The sequence below is a fragment of the Oncorhynchus clarkii genome, chromosome 11 (assembly GCF_045791955.1).
Source record: "Oncorhynchus clarkii lewisi isolate Uvic-CL-2024 chromosome 11, UVic_Ocla_1.0, whole genome shotgun sequence".
NCBI classification, from domain to species: domain Eukaryota; kingdom Metazoa; phylum Chordata; class Actinopteri; order Salmoniformes; family Salmonidae; genus Oncorhynchus; species Oncorhynchus clarkii.
The window spans coordinates 6,797,889-6,820,748 of NC_092157.1; positions in this window are offsets into that span (position 1 = coordinate 6,797,889).

A 22,860-nucleotide genomic window follows, 5' to 3' on the forward strand; every position below is an offset into this window, starting at 1 on the left:
GTCATCCCTACTATCGTGGACACCTGTCCCACTATCATCCCTACTATCGTGGACACCTGTCCCACTGTCATCCCTACTATCGTGGACACCTGTCCCACTGTCATCCCTACTATTGTGGACACCTGTCCCACTATCATCCCTACTATCGTGGACACCTGTCCCCCTATCATCCCTACTATCGTGGACACCTGTCCCACTATCATCCCTACTATTGTGGACACCTGTCCCACTATCATCCCTACTATCGTGGACACCTGTCCCACTATCATCCCTACTATCGTGGACACCTGTCCCACTATCATCCCTACTATCGTGGACACTTGTCTATGTTTATGTCCCTTTAGCTGTCCGCAGTTGTGTCAAAAAGACATGGTTTTGAAGATGCTGCGAAAATGATTATCTCCTCCATGTGTCCAACAACCGCATGGGACCATCTGCAACACGTGTCGATACGTGTCGTTGTGATTAAGACGTTACTCCCATTCCTATTGCAGAATGTAGCCTTTTGACAACGTGTAGTAAAGTCGATTTAATCCACACTTACATTAGTCCCCTCCTTTGGTGATTGTCATTTAGGCTGTGATAACCAAAAGGCAGCAGACAATCCTACAGTATGTTTTAGCAGGGACGTTTGGTCGGGCAATCTGATTTGTAACTATGGAAATATATGTTTTTCAAACATTGTGAACCCAAAAGTGTAAGTTTGATTCTAGAGTGGGGGACATATTAACGTAATTTTATCTTCAGGAGATTCTATTGTCTATTAACTTTATTTAGTCTGTTCAGTGGAACAATTCTCATTCTTAACAATGGGCTAAAAATACATGGCTATTTATTTACTGTGCTTGTCAGCAAGAACACTACTGCTATTCCTCTCACGTATTTTATTATTCTACCTCTTCACAGTTTTGCCAGTGTATTCACATATTCCTCTCACTAATTGTATTATTCTACCTCTTCACAGTTTTGCCAGTGTATTCACATATTTGAAATCGGATATGCCTACTTGTGTCTTTAAAAACGGATGATATGAGGCTTTTGCATTTTTGCAGCCGTTCATGGACAGTTTTTGAATAAGTCATACAAATAAGCATTGGGAATAAAATATAATTAGGCATTGTGCACATGCCAGGCAGAGATGGGGGACTCACTACTCATAATTATATGTTGTTTCTGTAGCGTAAGATGACGGCAAGTATCTTCAACGAGTAGAGAGACATAAAACCACCTGAATATTGATATTCATTGGATTTTATTTCAAGTGGTGATTTTAGGAAATTCATTGTTATAACAAGAACATTTTCAAACACCCAGCATTTTGGAAACATAGCTCAGGGGTGGCCAAACCTCCTGGAGAGCTAGCAGGATTTTCTTCCAGACCTCATTTGAAGAGAGAGTTCACACCAATTACAAAATGTGTGTAACCTTGAAAGCAGTATTTAAGGACAAGGAGTGCTGCAAATCTATGATTTGGTTACCCACTGCAATTAATATGACTATTTATTGTGCATAGCCTTAGTGTAGTGGTAACACTATATGGCAAGTGTCACATACAACGTTCCACCTGAGAACAGGGATCCATCCAACCTTCCTATTGTTTCCACCGTCCTGTAGCTCACATACCACGTTCCACCTGAGAACAGGGATCCATCCAACCTTCCTATTGTTTCCACCGTCCTGTAGCATTTCACTCCATCCCCAGTTGTAACTAATCATCTTATAAACCAGAATCAGGTGCTCTAGATCAGGGTTCGAATGAAAACCTGCAGGATGGTACTGCAGCTCTCCTGGAAAAGAGTTGGACATCACTGTTATAAAATATGCATATAAAATCCAATTGCAACGATTACCTATGAACACACATATTGTCTCAAGACAATTTTATATTTTTAGTACCCTCAAACACCACGTTACAGTAGACACTACCTATAGGCCGTGTCAATCATGAATGATAATCAATCACATTTTACTGGTGAAACTGCATCTACATGCCAATAATTTTGATTGATCTCGATCAGTTTCATGGGAACCGCCTATTTAAAAAAATAAAAATGATCTCACCTTTATTTAACCAGGTAGGCCAGTTGAGACGTTCTCATTTACAACTGTGACCTGGCCAAGATAAAGCAAAGCAGTGTGACAAAAACAACAACACAGAGTTACACATGGGATAAACAAAAGTACAGTCAATAACACAATAGAAAAATCTATATATAGCGTGTGCAAACGGAGTAAGGAGGTAAGGCAATAAATAGGCCAATAGTGGCGAAGTAATTACAATTTAGCAAATTAACACTGGAGTGATAGATGTGCAGATGATGATGTGCAAGTAGAGATACTGGTGTGCAAAAGAGCAACAACAAAAAAGTAAATAAAAACAATATGGCGACGAGGTAGGTAGTTTGATGGGCTATTTACAGATGGGCTGTGTACAGCTGCAGCGATCGGCAAGCTGCTCAGATAGCTGATGCTTAAAGTTAGTGAGGGAGTTTTTTCAGCAATTTTTGCAATTCATTCCAGTCATTGGCAGCAGAGAACTGGATGGAAAGGCGGCCAAATCAGGTGTTGGCTTTGGTGATGACCAGTGAGATATACCTGCTGGAGCGTGTGCTAAGGGTGCTATGGTGACCAGTGAGCTGAGATAAGGCGGCGCTTTACCTAGCAAAGACTTATAGATGACCTGGAGCCAGTGGGTCTGGCGACAAATATGTAGCGAGGGCCAGCCGACGAGAGCATACAGGTCGCAATGGCGGGTGGTATATTGGGCTTTGGTGACAAAACGGATGGCACTGTGATAGACTGCATCCAGTTTGCTGAGTAGAGTGTTGGAGGCTATTTTGTAAATGACATCTTCGAAGTCAAGGATCGGTAGGAGAGTCAGTTTTACGAGGGCATGTTTGGCAGCGTGAGTGAAGAAGGCTTTGTTGCGAAATAGGAAGCCGATTCTAGATTTAACTTTGGATTGGAGATGTTTAATATGAGTCTGGAAGGAGAGTTTACAGTCTAACCAGACACCTAGGTATTTGTAGTTGTCCACATATTCTAAGTCAGAACCGTCCAGTGTAGTGATGCTAGTCGGGCGGGCGGGTGTGAGCAGCGATCGATTGAAGAGCATGCATTTAGTTTTACTTGCATTTAAGATCAGTTGTCGGCCACGGAAGAAGTGTTGTATGGCATTGAAGCTCGTTTGGAGGTTTGTTAACCTTTCTGGCGCAGGGGTCACGCTAGCGACCCACCTCGGCAACATCTGGTGAAATTTCAGCCAAATTCAAAATACAGAAAACGTAATATTAAACCTTTATGATAATACAAGTGTCACACATGATTCTTTAGCTTAGAATCTTGGCAATCTAACCGCATCGTCGGATTTCCAAAATACTTTACGGCGAAAGCACATAATTTTGCACGCCCAATTTTTCAGTTTTTGATTTGTTAAAAAAGTTTGAAATATCCAATAAATGTCGTTCCACTTCATGATTGTGTCCCACTTGTTGTTGATTCTTCACAAAAAAATACAGTTTTATATCTTTATGTTTGAAGCCTGAAATGTGGCAAAAGGTCGCAAAGTTCAAGGGGGCCGAATACTTTCGCAAGCCTCCAACGGGTCTCTGCAGTGCACACATGTAGCCTACAGTTTTCATAATTGGCCAGAGAGAAGACAAGGAAGAAACCAACATTAAAAGCAGATTACATATTTATTTGGTTTGTAATTCCATCGTTTTTTTTCATGGAATTATTGCGGTAATTAAATGTACTTTACTTAGAATCGATCAAAATACATTTTCCTTGCATTCTCAAATTGAAAAAAAAGTTGTTCCCTCAGCACTGCACACCTGCTTACTTGTGAAACGAAGGCAGCTGCACAGCACTATTTCATCAATAAAAGAGTGTGTGTGTGTGTGGGATGGGGGGGGGGGGTGAATTATACGCTGCACACCAACCCGCCAAACTACTTCCTGCGGCTATGACAGCCAATTAGAAAAATCCCTTGGCTCCGGAAGAGTTGGTGGAAAATATAGCAAAGTACTGGCAAAGCTCTATATGTAGATTTCTGAGGACAGAACAGTCAGTCCCTCCTACGCTCCAAATGTACAGTATATGGCAACGGTATAGGGACTTCAGAGCATTCTTTCCTGCTATGACTGGGTGACTCAGAGCACATGGCGAGCTAGCAGCATGCTATAATATACTGAACCAAAAAATGTATGCAACATGTAAAGTGTTAGTCCCATGTTTCACGAAAAGTTATCAGAAATGTTTAATGCACACAAAAAGCTTAGTTTACTGAAATGTTCTGCACATTTGTTAACCTCCCTGTAAATGAAAATGTATCCTTTGCCAAGATAAAAAAATCCACCTGACAGGTGTGGCAGGAAGCTGATTAAACAGCATGATCATTACACAGGTGCACCTTGTGCTGGGGGCAATAAAAGGCCACTCAAAAATGTGCAGTTTTGCCACAGATGACTCAAGTTTTGAGGGAGCTTGCAATTGGCATGCTGACTACAGGAATGTCCACCAGAGCTGTTGCCAGTTAATGTAATGTTCATTTGGCAGCCACAGACCATGTGTATGGCATCGTGTGGGCAAGCAGTTTGCTGATTGATGTCAACTTTGTGATCAGAGTGCTCCATGGTGGCAGTGGGGTTATGGTAGGGGCAGCCATAATTGTATTTATTTATTTTATTTAACCTTTTTTTAACTAGCCAAGTCAGTTAAAGAACAAATTCTTATTTACAATGATGGCCTAGGACCAGGGAGTTAAACTGCCCTGTTCAGGGGCTGAACGACAGATTTTTACATTGTCAGATCTGGGATTCGATCTAGCTATGGACAACGAACACAATCTCATTTTATCGATGGCAATTTGAATGCATAGAGATACTGTGACAAGATCCTGAGGCCCATTTTGAGGCCCATTTGTTTTAAGGTGTCTGTGACCAACAGATCCATAGACTAGGTTCTAATGAATTTATTTCAATTGACTGATTTCCTTCTATGAACTTTAACTTGTTGCATATTGCGTTTATATGTTTATTCAGTATACATCAAGCAAATGTTCTTTCCCTGGTCATGTGATGTAAAGACATTCAACTCCCTCTTCTGGGTGCTTGATCTATTTGTATAGAAGTCCAAAATTATTGACACCCTTTGTAAAGGGTAAAAAGACTAGAAAATAAATAATACAAATATGGAGCTATAGTATACAAAAATTTTTGGGGAAATTATATTATTTTATACTACAATCTCTTGTTCAGTAATATTTTATTTTCTAAAAAAGATAGTGGTCAAAAGGATTGGCACCTCTGTTTTCGATACCTTTTAATTAATTCTTAGAGCTAGGCTCTATTTTCCTGAATTTCCGCCTGACTGATGTGCCCAAAGTAAACTGCCTGTTACTCAGGCCCAGAAGCCAGGATATGCATATAATTGGTAGCATTGGATAGACAACACTTTGCAGTTTCTATAAATGCTAAAATCATGTCTGAGACTAATTGATATGGCAGGCGAAATTCCAAAGAAAAACCACCAGATTGAAAGAAATGTGGAGCTCCCAGGCACTTACAATGGAAAGCTATGGGTTCTATGTCATTCCAGCTCCCAGATTGCAATTCCTATGGCTTCCACTAGATGTCAACAGTCTTTTTTCATTTTTTCAGGCTTCTCGTTTCTTCAAAAACAAGCAAGAGTTTTTGTACAAAGACGTTTTGTACAAAGTTCAAAATTAGTCTGTTGGCACACGCTTACTAATTTTACTTTTCTATTGAACATAATCCTTTCTGTATGAAATATTATATATTTTTTTCTTCATTTTAGTAGACCTGAGGAAGAAATGTAGAAATATAAATGTAGTTTGACTTGTTTGAATAACAATTTAGCATTACCACTGGAGTGATAGATGTCTGATCCAATGAACCATTGCATTTCTGTTCAAAATGTTGTATCAAGATTGCCCAAAATATCCTAATTTGTTTATAAATAACTTTTCATGTTCATAACTGTGCATTCTCCTCTAACAATAGCATGCTATTATTTTACTGTAATAGCTACTGTAAATTGGACATTGCAGTTTGATTAACAAGAATTTAAGCTTTCTGCCAATATCAGATATGTCTATGTCCTGGGAAATGATATTGTTACTTACAACCTCATGCTAATAGCATTAGCCAACGTTAGCTCAACCGTCCCGCAGGGGAACCACCAATCCTGCTAGTGTCTTACTGGAAGATCCACTTGCAGTCAAATTTCAGCCTCCTGGCAAAGGCAACCAGGTATTTGGATAAAATGTTCTGGAACTGGGTAAAGTTCATTATGCCTTTGACCTTATTAAGGACCCCAGGACAAGTGGAAGCAAAATAGCCCCATAACATTGAAGATCCACCATCACATCCTACAGTAGGTATATATATTTTTATTCTGCAAAAGGCAACATTTTTTCGACTCTAAACCCACCACTGTCAAGCTTTATTTTCATGTTTTTTTTTTTGCATACAATATAGCTCAGTATTTGTATTTATTTTATACAGTATTTTTTTCTCGCCTTATCAAGGCTGCCAAAAAGGTTGAACCTGACTGTCTATAATCCTCTGACACATCTCTTATCTAATAAGTTGCATTGGCTGTACAGGAACAGGAAGCCTCACATAAGAAGTAATGTAATATGCCGAATCCGATTACAAGGAATGGCCTTGGTTGCTTTCGTATTTTTTTTTTACAGAAACATAGAGCACACTTTATTGTCTTTTAGGCCTGCAGATGCATCAAATCATCATAATCAAATCAAATTATATTTTTTGTGTGTAGACAAACAGCGAAATCCTTACTTACGGACCTTTCCCAACCATGCAGAGAGAAAAATGGAAAAATAATAACTCAAGGAATAAATACACAATGAATATGGACAACTTGGATATTTTATGAATGAAAAGAGCTTCTGGATATCAGAACAGCGATTACTCACCTCGAACTGGACAAAGATTTTAGTCCGACGGACGTGAAGGATATACTGCTCCTCCGAGACCAGGCCCAAATCCCCGTCATTCACGTGAAGGATATACTGCTTCTCCGAGACCAGGCCCAAATCCCCGTCATTCACGTGAAGGATATACTGCTTCTCCGAGACCAGGCCCAAATCCCCGTCATTCACGTGAAGGATATACTGCTTCTCCGAGACCAGGCCCAAATCCCCGTCATTCACGTGAAGGATATACTGCTTCTCCGAGACCAGGCCCAAATCCCCGTCATTCACGTGAAGGATATACTGCTTCTCCGAGACCAGGCCCAAATCCTTGTCATTCACGTGAAGGACATACTGCTTCTCCGAGACCAGGCCCAAATCCCCGTCATTCACGTGAAGGATATACTGCTTCTCCGAGACCAGGCCCAAATCCCCGTCATTCACGTGAAGGATATACTGCTTCTCCGAGACCAGGCCCAAATCCCTGTCATTCACGTGAAGGAAGGATGAAAAGAAAAGGGGCAGAGATCTGGGTGCCTTGTGAGAATTCGTTGCCGAGTGGGTAACCCGCTTAAACCATCCATTCTATTGGTCAACGTCCAATCACTGGAGATCACTGGAGAATAAACTTGTCACGAAGACCGCACTCAACGAGCTGTGTAAGGCCATGAGCAAACAAGAAATTGCTCATCCAGAAGCGGCGTTCCTAGTGGCCGGGGACTTTAATGTAGGCAAACCTAAGTCCGTTTTATCTAATTTCTACCAGCATGTCACATGTCCAACCAGAGGAAAAAAAACTATAGACCACCTTTACTCCACACACAGAGATGCATACAAAGCTCTGCTCGCCCTCCATTTGGCAAATCTGACCACCAAATCAAACTTTATTTGTCACATGTGCCAAATACAACAGGCGTAGACTTTAACGTGAAATGCTTATTTTTACAAGCCCTTAACCAGTTCAAGAAAAGAGTTAAGAAAATATTTACCAAATTAACTACAGTCAAAAATATTAAAAAGTAACACGATAAATTAACAATAACAAGGCTATATACAGGGTGAACCGGTACCGAGTCAATGTGCGGGTGTACAGGTTAGTTGAAGTAATTTGTACATCTAGGTAGGGGTAAAGTGACTATGCATAGATTATACACAGCTATTAGCAGCAGTGTAACAACAAATGGGGGTGGGGGGGTCAATGTAAATAGTCCAGGTGGCCATTTGAGGGGGTATACACCGCCTGATATAGATGTCCTGGATGGCAGGAAAGCTCGGCCCCAGTGATGTACTGGGTCGTACGCACTACACTCTGTATCAAATCAAATCAAATCAAATGTATTTATATAGCCCTTCGTACATCAGCTGATATCTCAAAGTGCTGTACAGAAACCCAGCCTAAAACCCCAAACAGCAAGCAATGCAGGTGTAGAAGCACGGTGGCTAGGAAAAACTCCCTAGAAAGGCCAAAACCTAGGAAGAAACCTGGAGAGGAACCAGGCTATGTGGGGTGGCCAGTCCTCTTCTGGCTGTGCCGGGTGGAGATTATAACAGAACATGGCCAAGATGTTCAAATGTTCATAAATGACCAGCATGGTCGAATAATAATAAGGCAGAACAGTTGAAACTGGAGCAGCAGCACGGCCAGGTGGACTGGGGACAGCAAGGAGTCATCATGTCAGGTAGTCCTGAGGCATGGTCCTAGGGCTCAGGTCCTCTGAGAGAGAGAAAGAGAGAAAGAGAGAATTAGAGAGAGCACACTTAAATTCACACAGGACACCGAATAGGACAGGAGAAGTACTCCAGATATAACATACTGACCCTAGCCCCCCGACACATAAACTACTGCAGCATAAATACTGGAGGCTGAGATGCCGAGCAGTTGCCATAAGTATATCATCCTGATTCCTGCTTGCAAGCAAAAACTAAATCAGGTAGTACCAGTGACTCGCTCAATACAGAACTGCAAGACTGTTTTGCAAGCACAGACTGGAATATGTTCCAGGATTCATTCAACGGCATTGAGGAGTATACCACCTCAGTCACTGGCTTCATCAATAAGTGCATCGACGACATCATACCCACACTGACCGTACGTATATATCCCAATCAAAAGCCATTGAATAGCTCGGTGCGGATGTTGCCTGTAAAGGGTAGAACTAATGCTTTCAAGGAACAGGACACTTATAAGAAATCCCGTTATGCCCTCAGATGAACCGTCAAACAGGCAAAGCGTCAATACAGGACTAAGATCGAATCGTACTACACCAGCTCTGATGCTCGTAAGATGTGGCAGGGCCTGGAAACCATTACAGACTACAAAAGGAAACCCATCCGCGAGCTGCCCAGTGACGCGAGCCTACCAGACGAGCTAAATGCCTTTCATGCTCGCTTCGAGGCAAGCTACACTGAAGCATGCATGAGAGCACCAGCTGTTCCAGAGGATTGTGTGATCATGCTCTCCACAGCCGATGTGAGCAAGACCTTTAAACAGGTCAACATTCACAAGGCTGTGGGGCCAGAAATATTACCAGGACGTGTACTCAGAGCATGCGTGGACCAACTGACAAGTGTCTTCACAGACATTTTAAACCTCTCCCTGACCGAGTCTGTAATACCTACATGTTTCAAGCGGACCACCCTAGTCCTTCTGCCAATGAAAGCGAAGCTAACCTGCCTAAATGAATACCGACCCGGAGCACTCACGTCGGTAGCCATGAAGTACTTTAAAAGGCTGGTCATGTCCTTCATCAGCACCATCATCCCAGAAACCCTAGAACCACTTCAATTCGCATACCGCCCAAATAGATCCACAGATGACGCAATCTCAATCGCTCGCACTCCTCACTGCCCATGTGAGAATGCTATTAATTGATTGCAGCTCAGCGTCAACACCACAGTGCCCACAAAGCTCATCACTAAGCTAAGTACCCTGGGACTAAACACCTCCCTCTGCAACTGGATTCTGGACCACCTGACGGACCGTTAGGGTAGGGAATAACACATCTGCCATGCTCATCCTCAACAGGGGGCCCCTCAGAGGTGTGTGCTTAGTCCCCTCCTGTACTCCCTGTTCACCCACAACTATGCGGCCAAGCACGACTCCAACACCTTCATTAAGTTTGCTGGTGACACAACAGCTGTAGGTCTGATCACCGACAACGATGAGACAGCCTATAAGGAGGAGGTCAGAGACCTGGCAGTGTGGTGCCAGGAAAACAACCTCTCCCTCAACGTGAGCAAGACTAAGGAGCTGATCGTAGACTACAGAAAAAGGTGGTCTGAACACATCCCCATTCACATCGACGGGGCTGTAGTGGAGCGGGTCGAGAGTTTCAAGCTCCTTGGTGTCCACATCACCAACAAACGATCATGGTCCAAACAAACCAAGACAGTCTTGAAGAGGATAGAACAACACCACGAGAGCATCCTGACCGGTTGCATCACCACCTGGTATGGCAACTGCTCGGCATCCGACCATAGGGTGCTATAGTGGATAGTGTGTATGGCCCAGTACATCACTGGGGCCAAGCTTCCTGCCATCCAGGATCTATATACTAGGCGGTGTCAGATGAAGGCCCAAAAAATTGTCAAACACTCCGGTCACCCAAGTAATAGACTGTTCTCCCTACTACCGCACGGCAAGTGGTACCGGAGGGCCAAGTCTGTATATGGCCTTGTTATTGTTATTTTGTTGTGTTCCTTTAATGTTATCTTTAACTTTAGTTTATTTTGTAAATATTTTATGAACTCTATTTCTTGAACTGCTTACTCTGGGTGAAGTGCTTGTAAGTAAGCATTTCACGGTAAGGTTGTATTCGGCGCATTTGACAAATACAATTCGATTTTATTATATTTGATATATACAGTGCCTTGCAAAAGTATTCGGCCCCCTTGAACTTTGCGACCTTTTGCCACATTTCAGGCTTCAAACATAAAGATATAAAACTGTATTTTTTTGTGAAGAATCAACAACAAGTGGGACACAATCATGAAGTGGAACAACATTTATTGGATATTTCAAACTTTTTTAACAAATCAAAAACTGAAAAATTGGGCGTGCAAAATTATTCAGCCCCTTTACTTTCAGTGCAGCAAACTCTCTCCAGAAGTTCAGTGAGGATCTCTGAATGATCCAATGTTGACCTAAATGACTAATGATGATAAATACAATCCACCTGTGTGTAATCAAGTCTCCGTATAAATGCACCTGCACTGTGATAGTCTCAGAGGTCCGTTAAAAGCGCAGAGAGCATCATGAAGAACAAGGAACACACCAGGCAGGTCCGAGATACTGTTGTGAAGAAGTTTAAAGCCGGATTTGGATACAAAAAGATTTCCCAAGCTTTAAACATCCCAAGGAACACTGTGCAAGCGATAATATTGAAATGGAAGGAGTATCAGACCACTGCAAATCTACCAAGACCTGGCCGTCCCTCTAAACTTTCAGCTCATACAAGGAGAAGACTGATCAGAGATGCAGCCAAGAGGCCCATGATCACTCTGGATGAACTGCAGAGATCTACAGCTGAGGTGGGAGACTCTGTCCATAGGACAACAATCAGTCGTATATTGCACAAATCTGGCCTTTATGGAAGAGTGGCAAGAAGAAAGCCATTTCTTAAAGATATCCATAAAAAGTGTTGTTTAAAGTTTGCCACAAGCCACCTGGGAGACACACCAAACATGTGGAAGAAGGTGCTCTGGTCAGATGAAACCAAAATTGAACTTTTTGGCAACAATGCAAAACGTTATGTTTGGCGTAAAAGCAACACCCTGAACACACCATCCCCACTGTCAAACATGGTGGTGGCAGCATCATGGTTTGGGCCTGCTTTTCTTCAGCAGGGACAGGGAAGATGGTTAAAATTGATGGGAAGATGGATGGAGCCAAATACAGGACCATTCTGGAAGAAAACCTGATGGAGTCTGCAAAAGACCTGAGACTGGGACGGAGATTTGTCTTCCAACAAGACAATGATCCAAAACATAAAGCAAAATCTACAATGGAATGGTTCAAAAATAAACATATCCAGGTGTTAGAATGGCCAAGTCAAAGTCCAGACCTGAATCCAATCGAGAATCTGTGGAAAGAACTGAAAACTGCTGTTCACAAATGCTCTCCATCCAACCTCACTGAGCTCGAGCTGTTTTGCAAGGAGGAATGGGAAAACATTTCAGTCTCTCGATGTGCAAAACTGATAGAGACATACCCCAAGCGACTTACAGCTGTAATCGCAGCAAAAGGTGGCGCTACAAAGTATTAACTTAAGGGGGCTGAATAATTTTGCACGCCCAATTTTTCAGTTTTTGATTTGTTAAAAAAGTTTGAAATATCCAATAAATGTCGTTCCACTTCATGATTGTGTCCCACTTGTTGTTGATTCTTCACAAATAAATACAGTTTTATATCTTTATGTTTGAAGCCTGAAATGTGGCAAAAGGTCGCAAAGTTCAAGGGGGCCGAATACTTTCGCAAGGCACTGTACACAGGGTACCAGTTGATATGCAGGGGTGCAAGGTAATTCAGGTAGATATGTACATATAGGTAGGATTAAAGTGACTAGGCAACAGGACATATTATAAACAGGACAGATTAGAAGCAGAGTCAAGTATGAGTCAAGATTTAGTGCGAAAGGGGGTCAATGCACATAGTCTGGTTAGCTATTTGGTTATCTATTTAGAAGTCTTATGGCTTGGGGTTGAAGTTGTTCAGCGCATCAGTACTGCTTGCCGTGTGGTAGCAAAGAGAACAGTCTATGACTTGAGTCTTTGACACTTTTTAGGGCCGTCCTCTGACACCACCTGGTAAAGAGGTCCTGGATGCAGGGCCAGCTCTAACCTTTTGGAGGCCCTAGGTTAGATTTGGTTGGAGGGGAAAGCATTTTAGTGGCCCCCCTCTTGATGGTAGAGAGACATTTTTGTTTTAAAGGTCATTTCCTGCAACATTTTGCCAATTTTACAACACATTTCATGCAATTCTACACATTTTGCCATGGGGTAGAAAAACATTGTTGCAGGTTTAAAGCAAATTTATTGCAATTCTACACATTTTGTAATGACTTATGCCATGTTAATATGATATCTGAGTGAGAATCAATGGGACACCCTGGGGGTATGAGCCCCTGCGCACAGTCGGTATTCGGCCATGATCACTACAAGTTTAGATAGCTGGCAAGACTAACTACCAGTCTAAAAATCGTTAGCTAACATGGGCTAATTGAGTGACTGTCAGTGACTGACATAACTTGAGAAAAACTGATGATGCACAACCAAATTTAGAAATTGCACATGGTGTAATCTACTATTGTTGGTCACAATATTAAGTTGAAACCCCGACTGCGTCCACCCCCCCTGCTGGGTTTTTCACGCTCAATAGTTTCCTGTGTGTATCAGGAATGATCCACCACCCAAAGGACATGCTGCCAACTTGACACAACTGTGGGAAGCATTGGAGTCAACATAGGCCAACATCCCTGTGGAATGCTGTCAACACCTTTTAGAGTCCATGCCCCGACAAATTGAGGGTTTTGACGGTGTAGGCCATCATTGTAAATAAGAATTTGTTCTCAACCTGACTTGCCTAGTTAAATAAAGGTTAAATGTAAAACCTTTCAGCATAGCTCAGTGCTTTCTGTGGTGGTGGGGCAAGCCAGCACAACATACGGAGCGTTGCACCGTGATTGGCTCAGTGATCTGTCACTGATGGGGACACTATGTCACCGCCAAGTCTAAGGGTAGAGCTAGACAATTCAAGCCCCTTGGGTGCTGCCATAGAGTTACATTAGAAGTGCCCATCCAAGAAAGCTCAATGTCATTGGCCACAGATTAAATGAAGTCAAATCACATATTTACAGTAGCTTTGATTGGACTGATCATGTCAACATCATATTTTCAAAATATAGCAGTCATCATCTTGAATCAAGTCGACAATCTACTGGTAAATCCTTTTTAAAATCCTTGTCATATGAAGAGGTATAATGAAGAGAAATTATAGATAAAACGTATTGGTGCTCATCGGCCATTGGACATACTGTAAATATTACACAACAAGTTGGAAATCGCAAAATCAACAATGAGTGGTTTGGAAGGAATCAGTGTGGTTAACTGCAAGCATTGCAATGCTATTCAGTGGAGTGGTTGTGTGGTCCCAAGTCTAAGATTAAGTGTCTCTTTTCCTAGTTTAAAATGATAAACATTCATCATTGGCCATGCTATCAATGAAGCATGATTTGTGCCGTGCTCAAACAACTGTTAACTTGGAACTGCAAAATGAGACTTATTTGAGTTCAAGATAACTGGGAACTCGGGAAAAACGAGCTACAGCTGGGAAAATACGTTTTGAACTTTCATCCAACTCGGAGTTGTGAATTCGGAACTCTGGCCACTTTCTAGAGCTACGACCTGAAGATCACAGACATCATGATTCAACCTTTTTTTTTTTAGTTTCCAGTTGTCTTGAAAGCACCATAAAATGCCAGAATTTGATAACAGTCTGATGACAAAACTTTCCCCACGAAGGTCTGCCACGCCACCTTCCCATTCAAGTGAACACAACAAGGTGAGCCCAAAAATGGCGTGTTTGCTGCTGCATACATTATGTAATATGACAGGGAGATATGCATACTGTAGCTAAGAAAGTAATACTAAGTGTATGTTGTGTAGTAAGATGTTAGTAGCCCATGTGCCTCACCCTAATCATTTGGTCTATTTACCCCTCTTAATTTCTCTTACTGTTCTGACTTGGTGGTGCACATGTAGCCTATCACTTGTTTTGAGAAATGTAGTAATTGAAAATTGTAAGAGCCCTCATTGTCTGCTTATATGCCCCCTCTATTTATCCTACGTCTCTGACTTGGTGTACAGGGAGAACACTGTAAGAATGGCCCATGTTCTGAATTCTGATGCTGTACATTTCAAAAGTGCTGAACAAATAGTTATATTGACTTCGTCCATCCTAGCTCGCTTATTAATGTCTCAATCAAAATGACGGATTGCCTCTTATCCACTTGTCATCCCCTTATGCCATAGTTTGTACATCTCAATCGTCAGTAGAAACAACATTAGTTTTAGCAATTCAGCCATATCAGCTATGTTTTTTTAAAAGGCAGTAAATGAGGCTGAATGAACTGTTTCGCTGCCAGACAAGGCTCCGCTGATAGCCAGGTGTAGCCGTGGTAAGGTGTTGGGAATGCTGTTGGGACTCTGCTGTTGGGACAGCTGTTGAGACTATAGGCCCTAACAGTTTGTGGGCACCGTTTGTCGCCGTTATAGTGCAACTAATGTATTGTTTAGTGTTGTGTTGTGTAGGGGCTTAGTTGGCATGCATCCCACATTTTAAAAAATTTTCCCCACCAAGATTTACATCCTAAAATCACCACTGGTCGTATGTATGGGGGACAGAAGAAGGGTTAGTCATTCAAAAATCATGACAACCCTTATTATTTCTATTATTTTACACAGAGTGACTCCATCTAATGTATTATGTGATTTAGGCTTGCCTAAACAAAGAGGCTGAATAGTTAAGCAACAATTATATTTTAGTTAGAATTGTTTATAAATAAAATTCAAACATTCTTCCACTTTGACAATACAGAGTATTTTGTGTAGATTGTTGACATAAAAAAAAAATCACATTTCAATCCATTTTAATCCCACTTTGTAACACAAAATGTTAAGAAATCCAAGGGTTCTGAATACTGACAGGCGTTAGCATACTGTACATACTCCATTTTCATTGTGCTAAACATGCTATATGCTAAAGAACACAATGATCTTATAGTGTACAAGCAGTGGGATCTCAATGGGTCTCCTATAAAGATTTCCCACCCTCATACAGACAAATAAAATGTTTCTGTGGCTTTGTATTGCACTGTGCTACTGCCTCCCCCTTTCTCTTAAGTTCAGCTGGTCATATGGAAGAAAGAGAGATAGGGTAATATATTACTGTGAATGGAAAACAATAGAACATTTAATTCATTCTGGCAAGAGGGGCCCGGTAACATGAATCAAGAGGGGCCCGATAACATGAATCAAGAGGGGCCCGGTAACATGAATAAAGAGGGGCCCGGTAACATGAATCAAGAGGGGCCCGGTAACATGAATCAAGAGGGGCCCGATAACATGAATCAAGAGGGGCCCGGTAACATGAATCAAGAGGGGCCCGGTAACAACATGAATCAAGAGGGGCCCGATAACATGAATCAAGAGGGGCCCGATAACATGAATCAAGAGGGGCCCGATAACATGAATCAAGAGGGGCCCGATAACATGAATCAAGAGGGGCCCGATAACATGAATCAAGAGGGGGCCGATAACATGAATCAAGAGGGGCCGATAACAACATGAATCAAGAGGGGCCGATAACAACATGAATCAAGAGGGGCCGATAACAACATGAATCAAGAGAGGCCGATAACAACATGAATCAAGAGGGGCCCGATAACATGAATCAAGAGAGGCCGATAACAACATGAATCAAGAGGGGCCGATAACAACATGAATCAAGAGGGGCCGATACCAACATGAATCAAGAGAGGCCGATAACAACATGAATCAAGAGGGGCCCGATAACAGGAATCAAGAGAGGACGATAACAACATGAATCAAGAGGGGCCGATAACAACATGAATCAAGAGGAGCCCGATAACATGAATCAAGAGAGGCCGATAACAACATGAATCCAGAGGGGCCGATAACAACATGAATCAAGAGGGGCCGAAACCAACATGAATCAAGAGGGGCCGATAACAACATGAATCAAGAGGAGCCCGATAACATGAATCAAGCGAGGCCGATAACAACATGAATCAAGAGGGGCCCGATAACATGAATCAAGAGAGGCCGATAACAACATGAATCAAGAGGGGCCCGATAACAACATGAATCAAGAGGGGCCTGATAACAACATGAATCATGAGGGGCCCGATAACAACATGAATCAAGAGGGGCCCGATAACAACATGAATCAAGAGGGGCCCGATAACAACATTAATCAAGAGGGGCCCAATAACAACATTAATCAACAGGGGCCCGATAACAACATTAACCAAGAGGGGCCCGATTACAACATGAATCAAGAGGGGCCCGATAACAACATGAATCAAGAGGGGCCCGATAAGAACATGAATCAAGAGGGGCCCGATAACAACATGAATCAAGAGGGGCCGATAACAACATGAATCAAGAGGGGCCCCGATAACAACATGAATTAAGAGGGGCCCGATAACAACATGAATCAAGAGGGGCCGATAACAACATGAATCATGAGGGGCCCGATAACAACATGAATCAAGAGGGGCCCGATAACAACATGAATCAAGAGGGGCCCGATAACAACATTAATCAAGAGGGGCCCAATAACAACATTAATCAACAGGGGCCCGATAACAACATTAACCAAGAGGGGCCCGATTACAACATGAATCAAGAGGGGCCCGATAACAACATGAATCAAGAGGGGCCCGATAACAACATGAATCAAGAGGGGCCGATAACAACATGAATCAAGAGGGGCCCCGATAACAACATGAATTAAGAGGGGCCGATAACAACATTAACCAAGAGGGGCCCGATAACAACATTGATCAAGAGAGGCCGATAGCAACATTAATCAAGAGGGTTCCGATAACAACATTAATCAAGAGGGGCCGATAACAACATTAATCAAGAGAGGCCCGATAACAACATGAATCAAGAGGGGCCCGATAACAACATGAATCAAGAGGGGCCCGATAACAACATGAATCAAGAGGGGCCCGATAACAACATGAATCAAGAGGGGCCCGATAACAACATTATTCAATAAAATGCATGTGCACACAAGTAGCTGCACACACACAAACACAGTAAGTCACAAACAACGCTCCGACCGAAGGTGGCTCCCCTTCCCGTTCGGGTGGCGCTCGCCGGCCTACTAGCTGCCACTGATTCTTTTCTCCCCCTCCTTATGTGTTTATTGAGTACACCTGTTTTGAGTTGGTTATAATTAGTGAGGCTTTATTAGTCAGCCGGCCCGCCTGGTTCTTTGTGCAGGATTGATTATTGTAACCCTGGTGTTTGCATTAGCTGTACATGTTTGTGTATTTAGTACTAGACTGTTTTCGTTTCCCTGTGTCTGGGGCATTTGGTTTGAGCCCCCGTAAGTGGGGTGACCGTAGTTCACCGTGTGTGCATCAAAGAAAAAGCACTTTATTGAACTCTGCTTTCCTGCACCTGATTTCACCCTCACGACACCCAGGACCTTACACATACAATATTGTCCAATAATAATTTTGACTTCAAAGATCGGCTGACACCATTTCAAATGAATGAACCCAAATTTGATATACAAACAACTCTTAAAGGGGCAATCAGCAGTTGGTACATCCACTAACATATACAGTTGAAGTTGAAAGTTTACACACACCTTAACCAAATACATTTTCAGTTTTTCAAAATTCCTGTCATTTAATCAAAAATCCCTTTCTTAGGTCAGTTAGGATCGCCACTTTATTTTAAGAATGTGAAATGTCAGATTAATAACAGAGAGAATGATATATTTCAGCTTTTAGTTATTTCATCACATTCCCAGTGGGTCAGAAGTTCACATACACTCAATTAGTATTTTGCAACATTGCCTTTAAATTGTTTAACTTGGGCCAAATGTTTTGGGTAGCCTTCCACAAGCTTCCCACAACAAGTTGGGTGAATTTTGGCCCATTCCTCCTGACAGAGCTGGTGCAACTGAGTCAAGTTTGTAAGTCTCCTTGCTCGCACAAGCTTTTTCAGTTCTGCCCATAAATCTTCTATAGGGTTGAGGGCAGGGCTTTGTGATGACCACTCCAATAATTCGACTTTGTTGACCTTAGCCATTTTGCCACAACTTTGGAAGTATGCCTGGGGTCATTGTCCATTTGGAAGACCCATTTGCAACTAAGCTTTAACTTTAACTGATGTCTTGAGATGTTGCTTCAATAAATCCACATAATTTTCCCGCCTAATGATGATATCTATTTTGTGAAGTGCACCAGTCCCTCCTTCAGCAAAGCACCCCCACAACATGATGCTGCCACCCCAGTGCTTCACGTATGGGATGGTGTTCTTCGGCTTGCAAGCCTCCCACTTTTTCCCCCGAACATAACGATGGTCATCATGGCCAAACAGTTCTATTTTTGTTTCGTCAGACCAGAGGACATTTCTCCAAAAAGTACGATCTTTGTCCCCATGTGCAGTTGCAAATCGTAGTCTGGATTTTATATGGCGGTTTTGGAGCAGTGGCTTCTTCCTTGCTGAGCGACCTTTCAGGTTATGTCGAAATAGGACTCATTTAATTTAACTGTGGAAATAGATACTTTTGTACCTGTTTCCTCCAGCATCTTCACGAGGTCCTTTGCTGTTGTTCTGGGATTGATTTGCACTCTTCGCATTAAATTACGTTCATCTCTAGGAGACAGAATGCATTATGATGGCTGCATGGTGTTTATACTTATGTACTATTGTTTGTACAGATGAACGTGGTACCTTCAGGCATTTGGAAATTGCTCCCAAGGATGAACCAGACTTGTGGAGGTCTACAATTTTTTTGGCAGATTTTCTTTTGGTGTTCCTATGATGTCAATCGAATAGGCACTGAGTTTGAAGGTAGGCCTTGAAGGTAGGCCTCAGGTACCCCTCCAATTGCCTCAAATTATGTCAATTAGACTATCAGAAGCTTCTAACGCCGTGACATAATTTTCTGGTATTTTCCAAGCTGTTTTAAGGCACAGTCAACTTAGTGTATGTAAACTTCTGACCCACTGGAATTGTGATACAATTAATTATAAGTGAAATAATCTGTCTGTAAACAATTGTTGGAAAAATTACTTGTGTCATGCACAAAGTAGATGTCCTAATCGACTTGCCAAAACTATAATCTGTTAACAAGAAATGTGTGGAGTGGTTGAAAAACGAGTTTTAATGACTCCAACCTAAGTGTATGTAAACGTCTGACTTCAACTGTAAATGTCTCATGATTTTAGTTCAACTGTCATACCTCATCAGAACCCCAACTATAATCTTGTTTTAATCCAATGTTTGTAAACAAAGTAAATGTAAGCAAACACTGTATAGCCTCAAAACATGATCAAAACTATACTGTAGATCTCATGGATGGTCAGTCTTTGCATCCATACCTCTGTCTATGAATTTGAGAGAGATTCAATTTCTCCAGCACCATCCCTCAGCTTTTTACCAAAACAGTGGTGGGGACAACCCTTTGTTACTGTTTTAACTGCTGATTAACCCTTTAACTGTTCAAACCAATACATCATGTTATCTGTTGAGTTTAAAAGTCTAATGCAATTATGGAGATAAAGTCGTTTTTTGGTACAAAGAGTCTGTTGACGACGTGACAAGAAAACAGGAGCATTTTATACAGTCGGTCTCTTGAGTATTGAGTACGCATTTTTTTAATTAACAGCACTCATAGGATATTAATATCCTTGAATATAGAAATGACAGGGGATCTGTAATTATCCACAGGCCTTTTTCACAATAGCTGTGGGTATTGAATCATGCTTGAGAATAAACGCATTGGAGTGTACGGCATGTTCTTTTCATATCCCTGTTAGTGTATTCATCCAACAGCCCTTTGTGATCATCCTTGCAGTACAGTCATATGTATCTCGCTTCTAACGTGCTCATGCTCACCCAAACTTCAGGCATTAATGTTAGGCATTGCCCCGACCAAATACTTTGTTCCTGGCCTCCATAGAGAGATCATAAAACAGACGGGAAAAACACCTGACGGAAAAAAATACACCAGTGCTCCGCGTAGTGCCTCAGTGAAAACAAGCCCACGAAAGACCATATGGTTTAACAGATGTAGGTCCCAAGATGGCTTTGCTGGCATGATATTTCCAATGCCTAAGGTACTCTCAGTATTTCTAATTACCCCATGAACGCAGCCTTGGCATGCACCGTGTTAGACATTAAGTTGTAAAAAAGCACTGTCTTTCACACTCCACGGAGCCTGTGAAGCCTCAGCACTTTTTGACGAAACACGTCTGGCTGGGTGACTGTAAATGAAACTAAAGTATTTTCAAATTCTGATTATTTTGCCACAATGGAAGCTCCAATGCATCATGATGTGTTGTACACTTTCCAGCTGCCGCTGTCTTCAGGGTAAGCCATGGATGTTTCACTTTTGAAAGCGAAAATAAAGTAGATTTTTGACAAGTGTCTGACAATGCCATGTGAGATTGGATAAACTTTTGAAATTGATAGAGCGATGTCTGCGCGACGTGTCTTTAGTTGAACACGAGTCAATCTGTTTAGAAGCAGTTTAAAACATAAGACAAGAAAAAGACCAGCACTGCTGCTTGATTTTTATACACTACATTCGTGATGTAATTGTCACGGGATGGCTTTGAGTTGAACAGCATCAAGAAATCTGAAAGAAGCTACAGTAGAGCCAAAATGGAGGGGAACCTCCCACGAAAATATTTTTTATATAGAAAATCTTTGACTTTCCGCTGTGTGTGTTTTGGACCACTGACAATAGGAACACACACTTTGAAAGCGTTTCTATGCCTGTGGGCAGTGGTGTTTTATCCCCAGAGTCAAACGATGCTGCAAGTCCCGTCGTGCCAATCAAAGTAACTTGCACTCTGTGGCCTTGGCTACCAATAGCAACAGCAACTTGTTCCTAACGTGATACATTTATTTATTTATTTTTTTTACATTTTAAATAGTATCTGTATTCCTGTAAACATGGGCCAATAAAAAGTTTGACTCAATATGTTTTGAATTAACAATCTCATGCAAATATTGTGTTATCTGAACAATACCTTTGCCAAAATCCTGTATAAAATGACTTGTGCCAATAATGTGTGAAACCCAAAGGATGGTTCTTCTTCAAATGACACCTGCTCTGTCAGGGTATAGAGGCTTCATAATGACTATCCTGTAGACACCTGCTCTGTCAGGGTATAACGACTTCAGAATGACTATCCTCTAGACACCTGCTCTGTCAGGGTATAGAGGCTTCAGAATGACTATCCTGTAGACACCTGCTCTGTCAGGGTATAGAGGCTTCAGAATGACTATCCTGTAGACACCTGCTCTGTCAGGGAATAAGGGCTTCAGAATGACTATCCTTACAGATTTGGCATCGTTTCAGATTGCAGCTGATTTAGAATTTGGTTTTGTGAAGATTAATGGCTTATCTTATCTCTCCACCGGAGAAGGCGAGGAACAACAAGTAGTCATTATAATTATCTACCGCCCTGTCAGATTTGTTAACCACATTGGGAAAACTAGGCCAATTTAATGTCAGTCGTGAGAAATATGAGGAATTATTTAAAAAAAAAATGTATAACCACAACTCCTGCACATTCACAGTTCATTGAAATTATTACTACAAATCAGTCACCGGATAAAAAAACAAACAGAATGTCATCAAAATGAATGTCTCCTCCCCTTGTTTTCCACCACAGCTTGACAAAGCTATTGACCTGCTCCTGAATGTGACAATACCTTCAACAGTACAGTTTAGGTAACGTCTGCCTAACCACTGTGTCAAGGGGAGCTGTTTAGGGTGAATCCTGAATGAAGCCTTTCATCTGACACACGTGTCGTGACTTGACTTTTAACATTAATCTAAAGACTGTTGTTTATCTAATTACCTAAATATTTTTTAATTGTTACTTTAATTAAATTAATAATGTAACAATTAACTCATTAGGATCTGGGGCACCACGAGAGCTGATTTAAAAAAAAGTTACCATCTCCCAAGTGAAAAGCTAAAGGTGTTTACCTATCACATCTATAAACAGCCAATGTATTAATCAGAACCTCGTATCATATTATCATTCTGAACAGTCATAACATCCTTGCACCTGAAAAAAACCCAGCCTTACTAATGATTCAGTACTACACAAATTGGT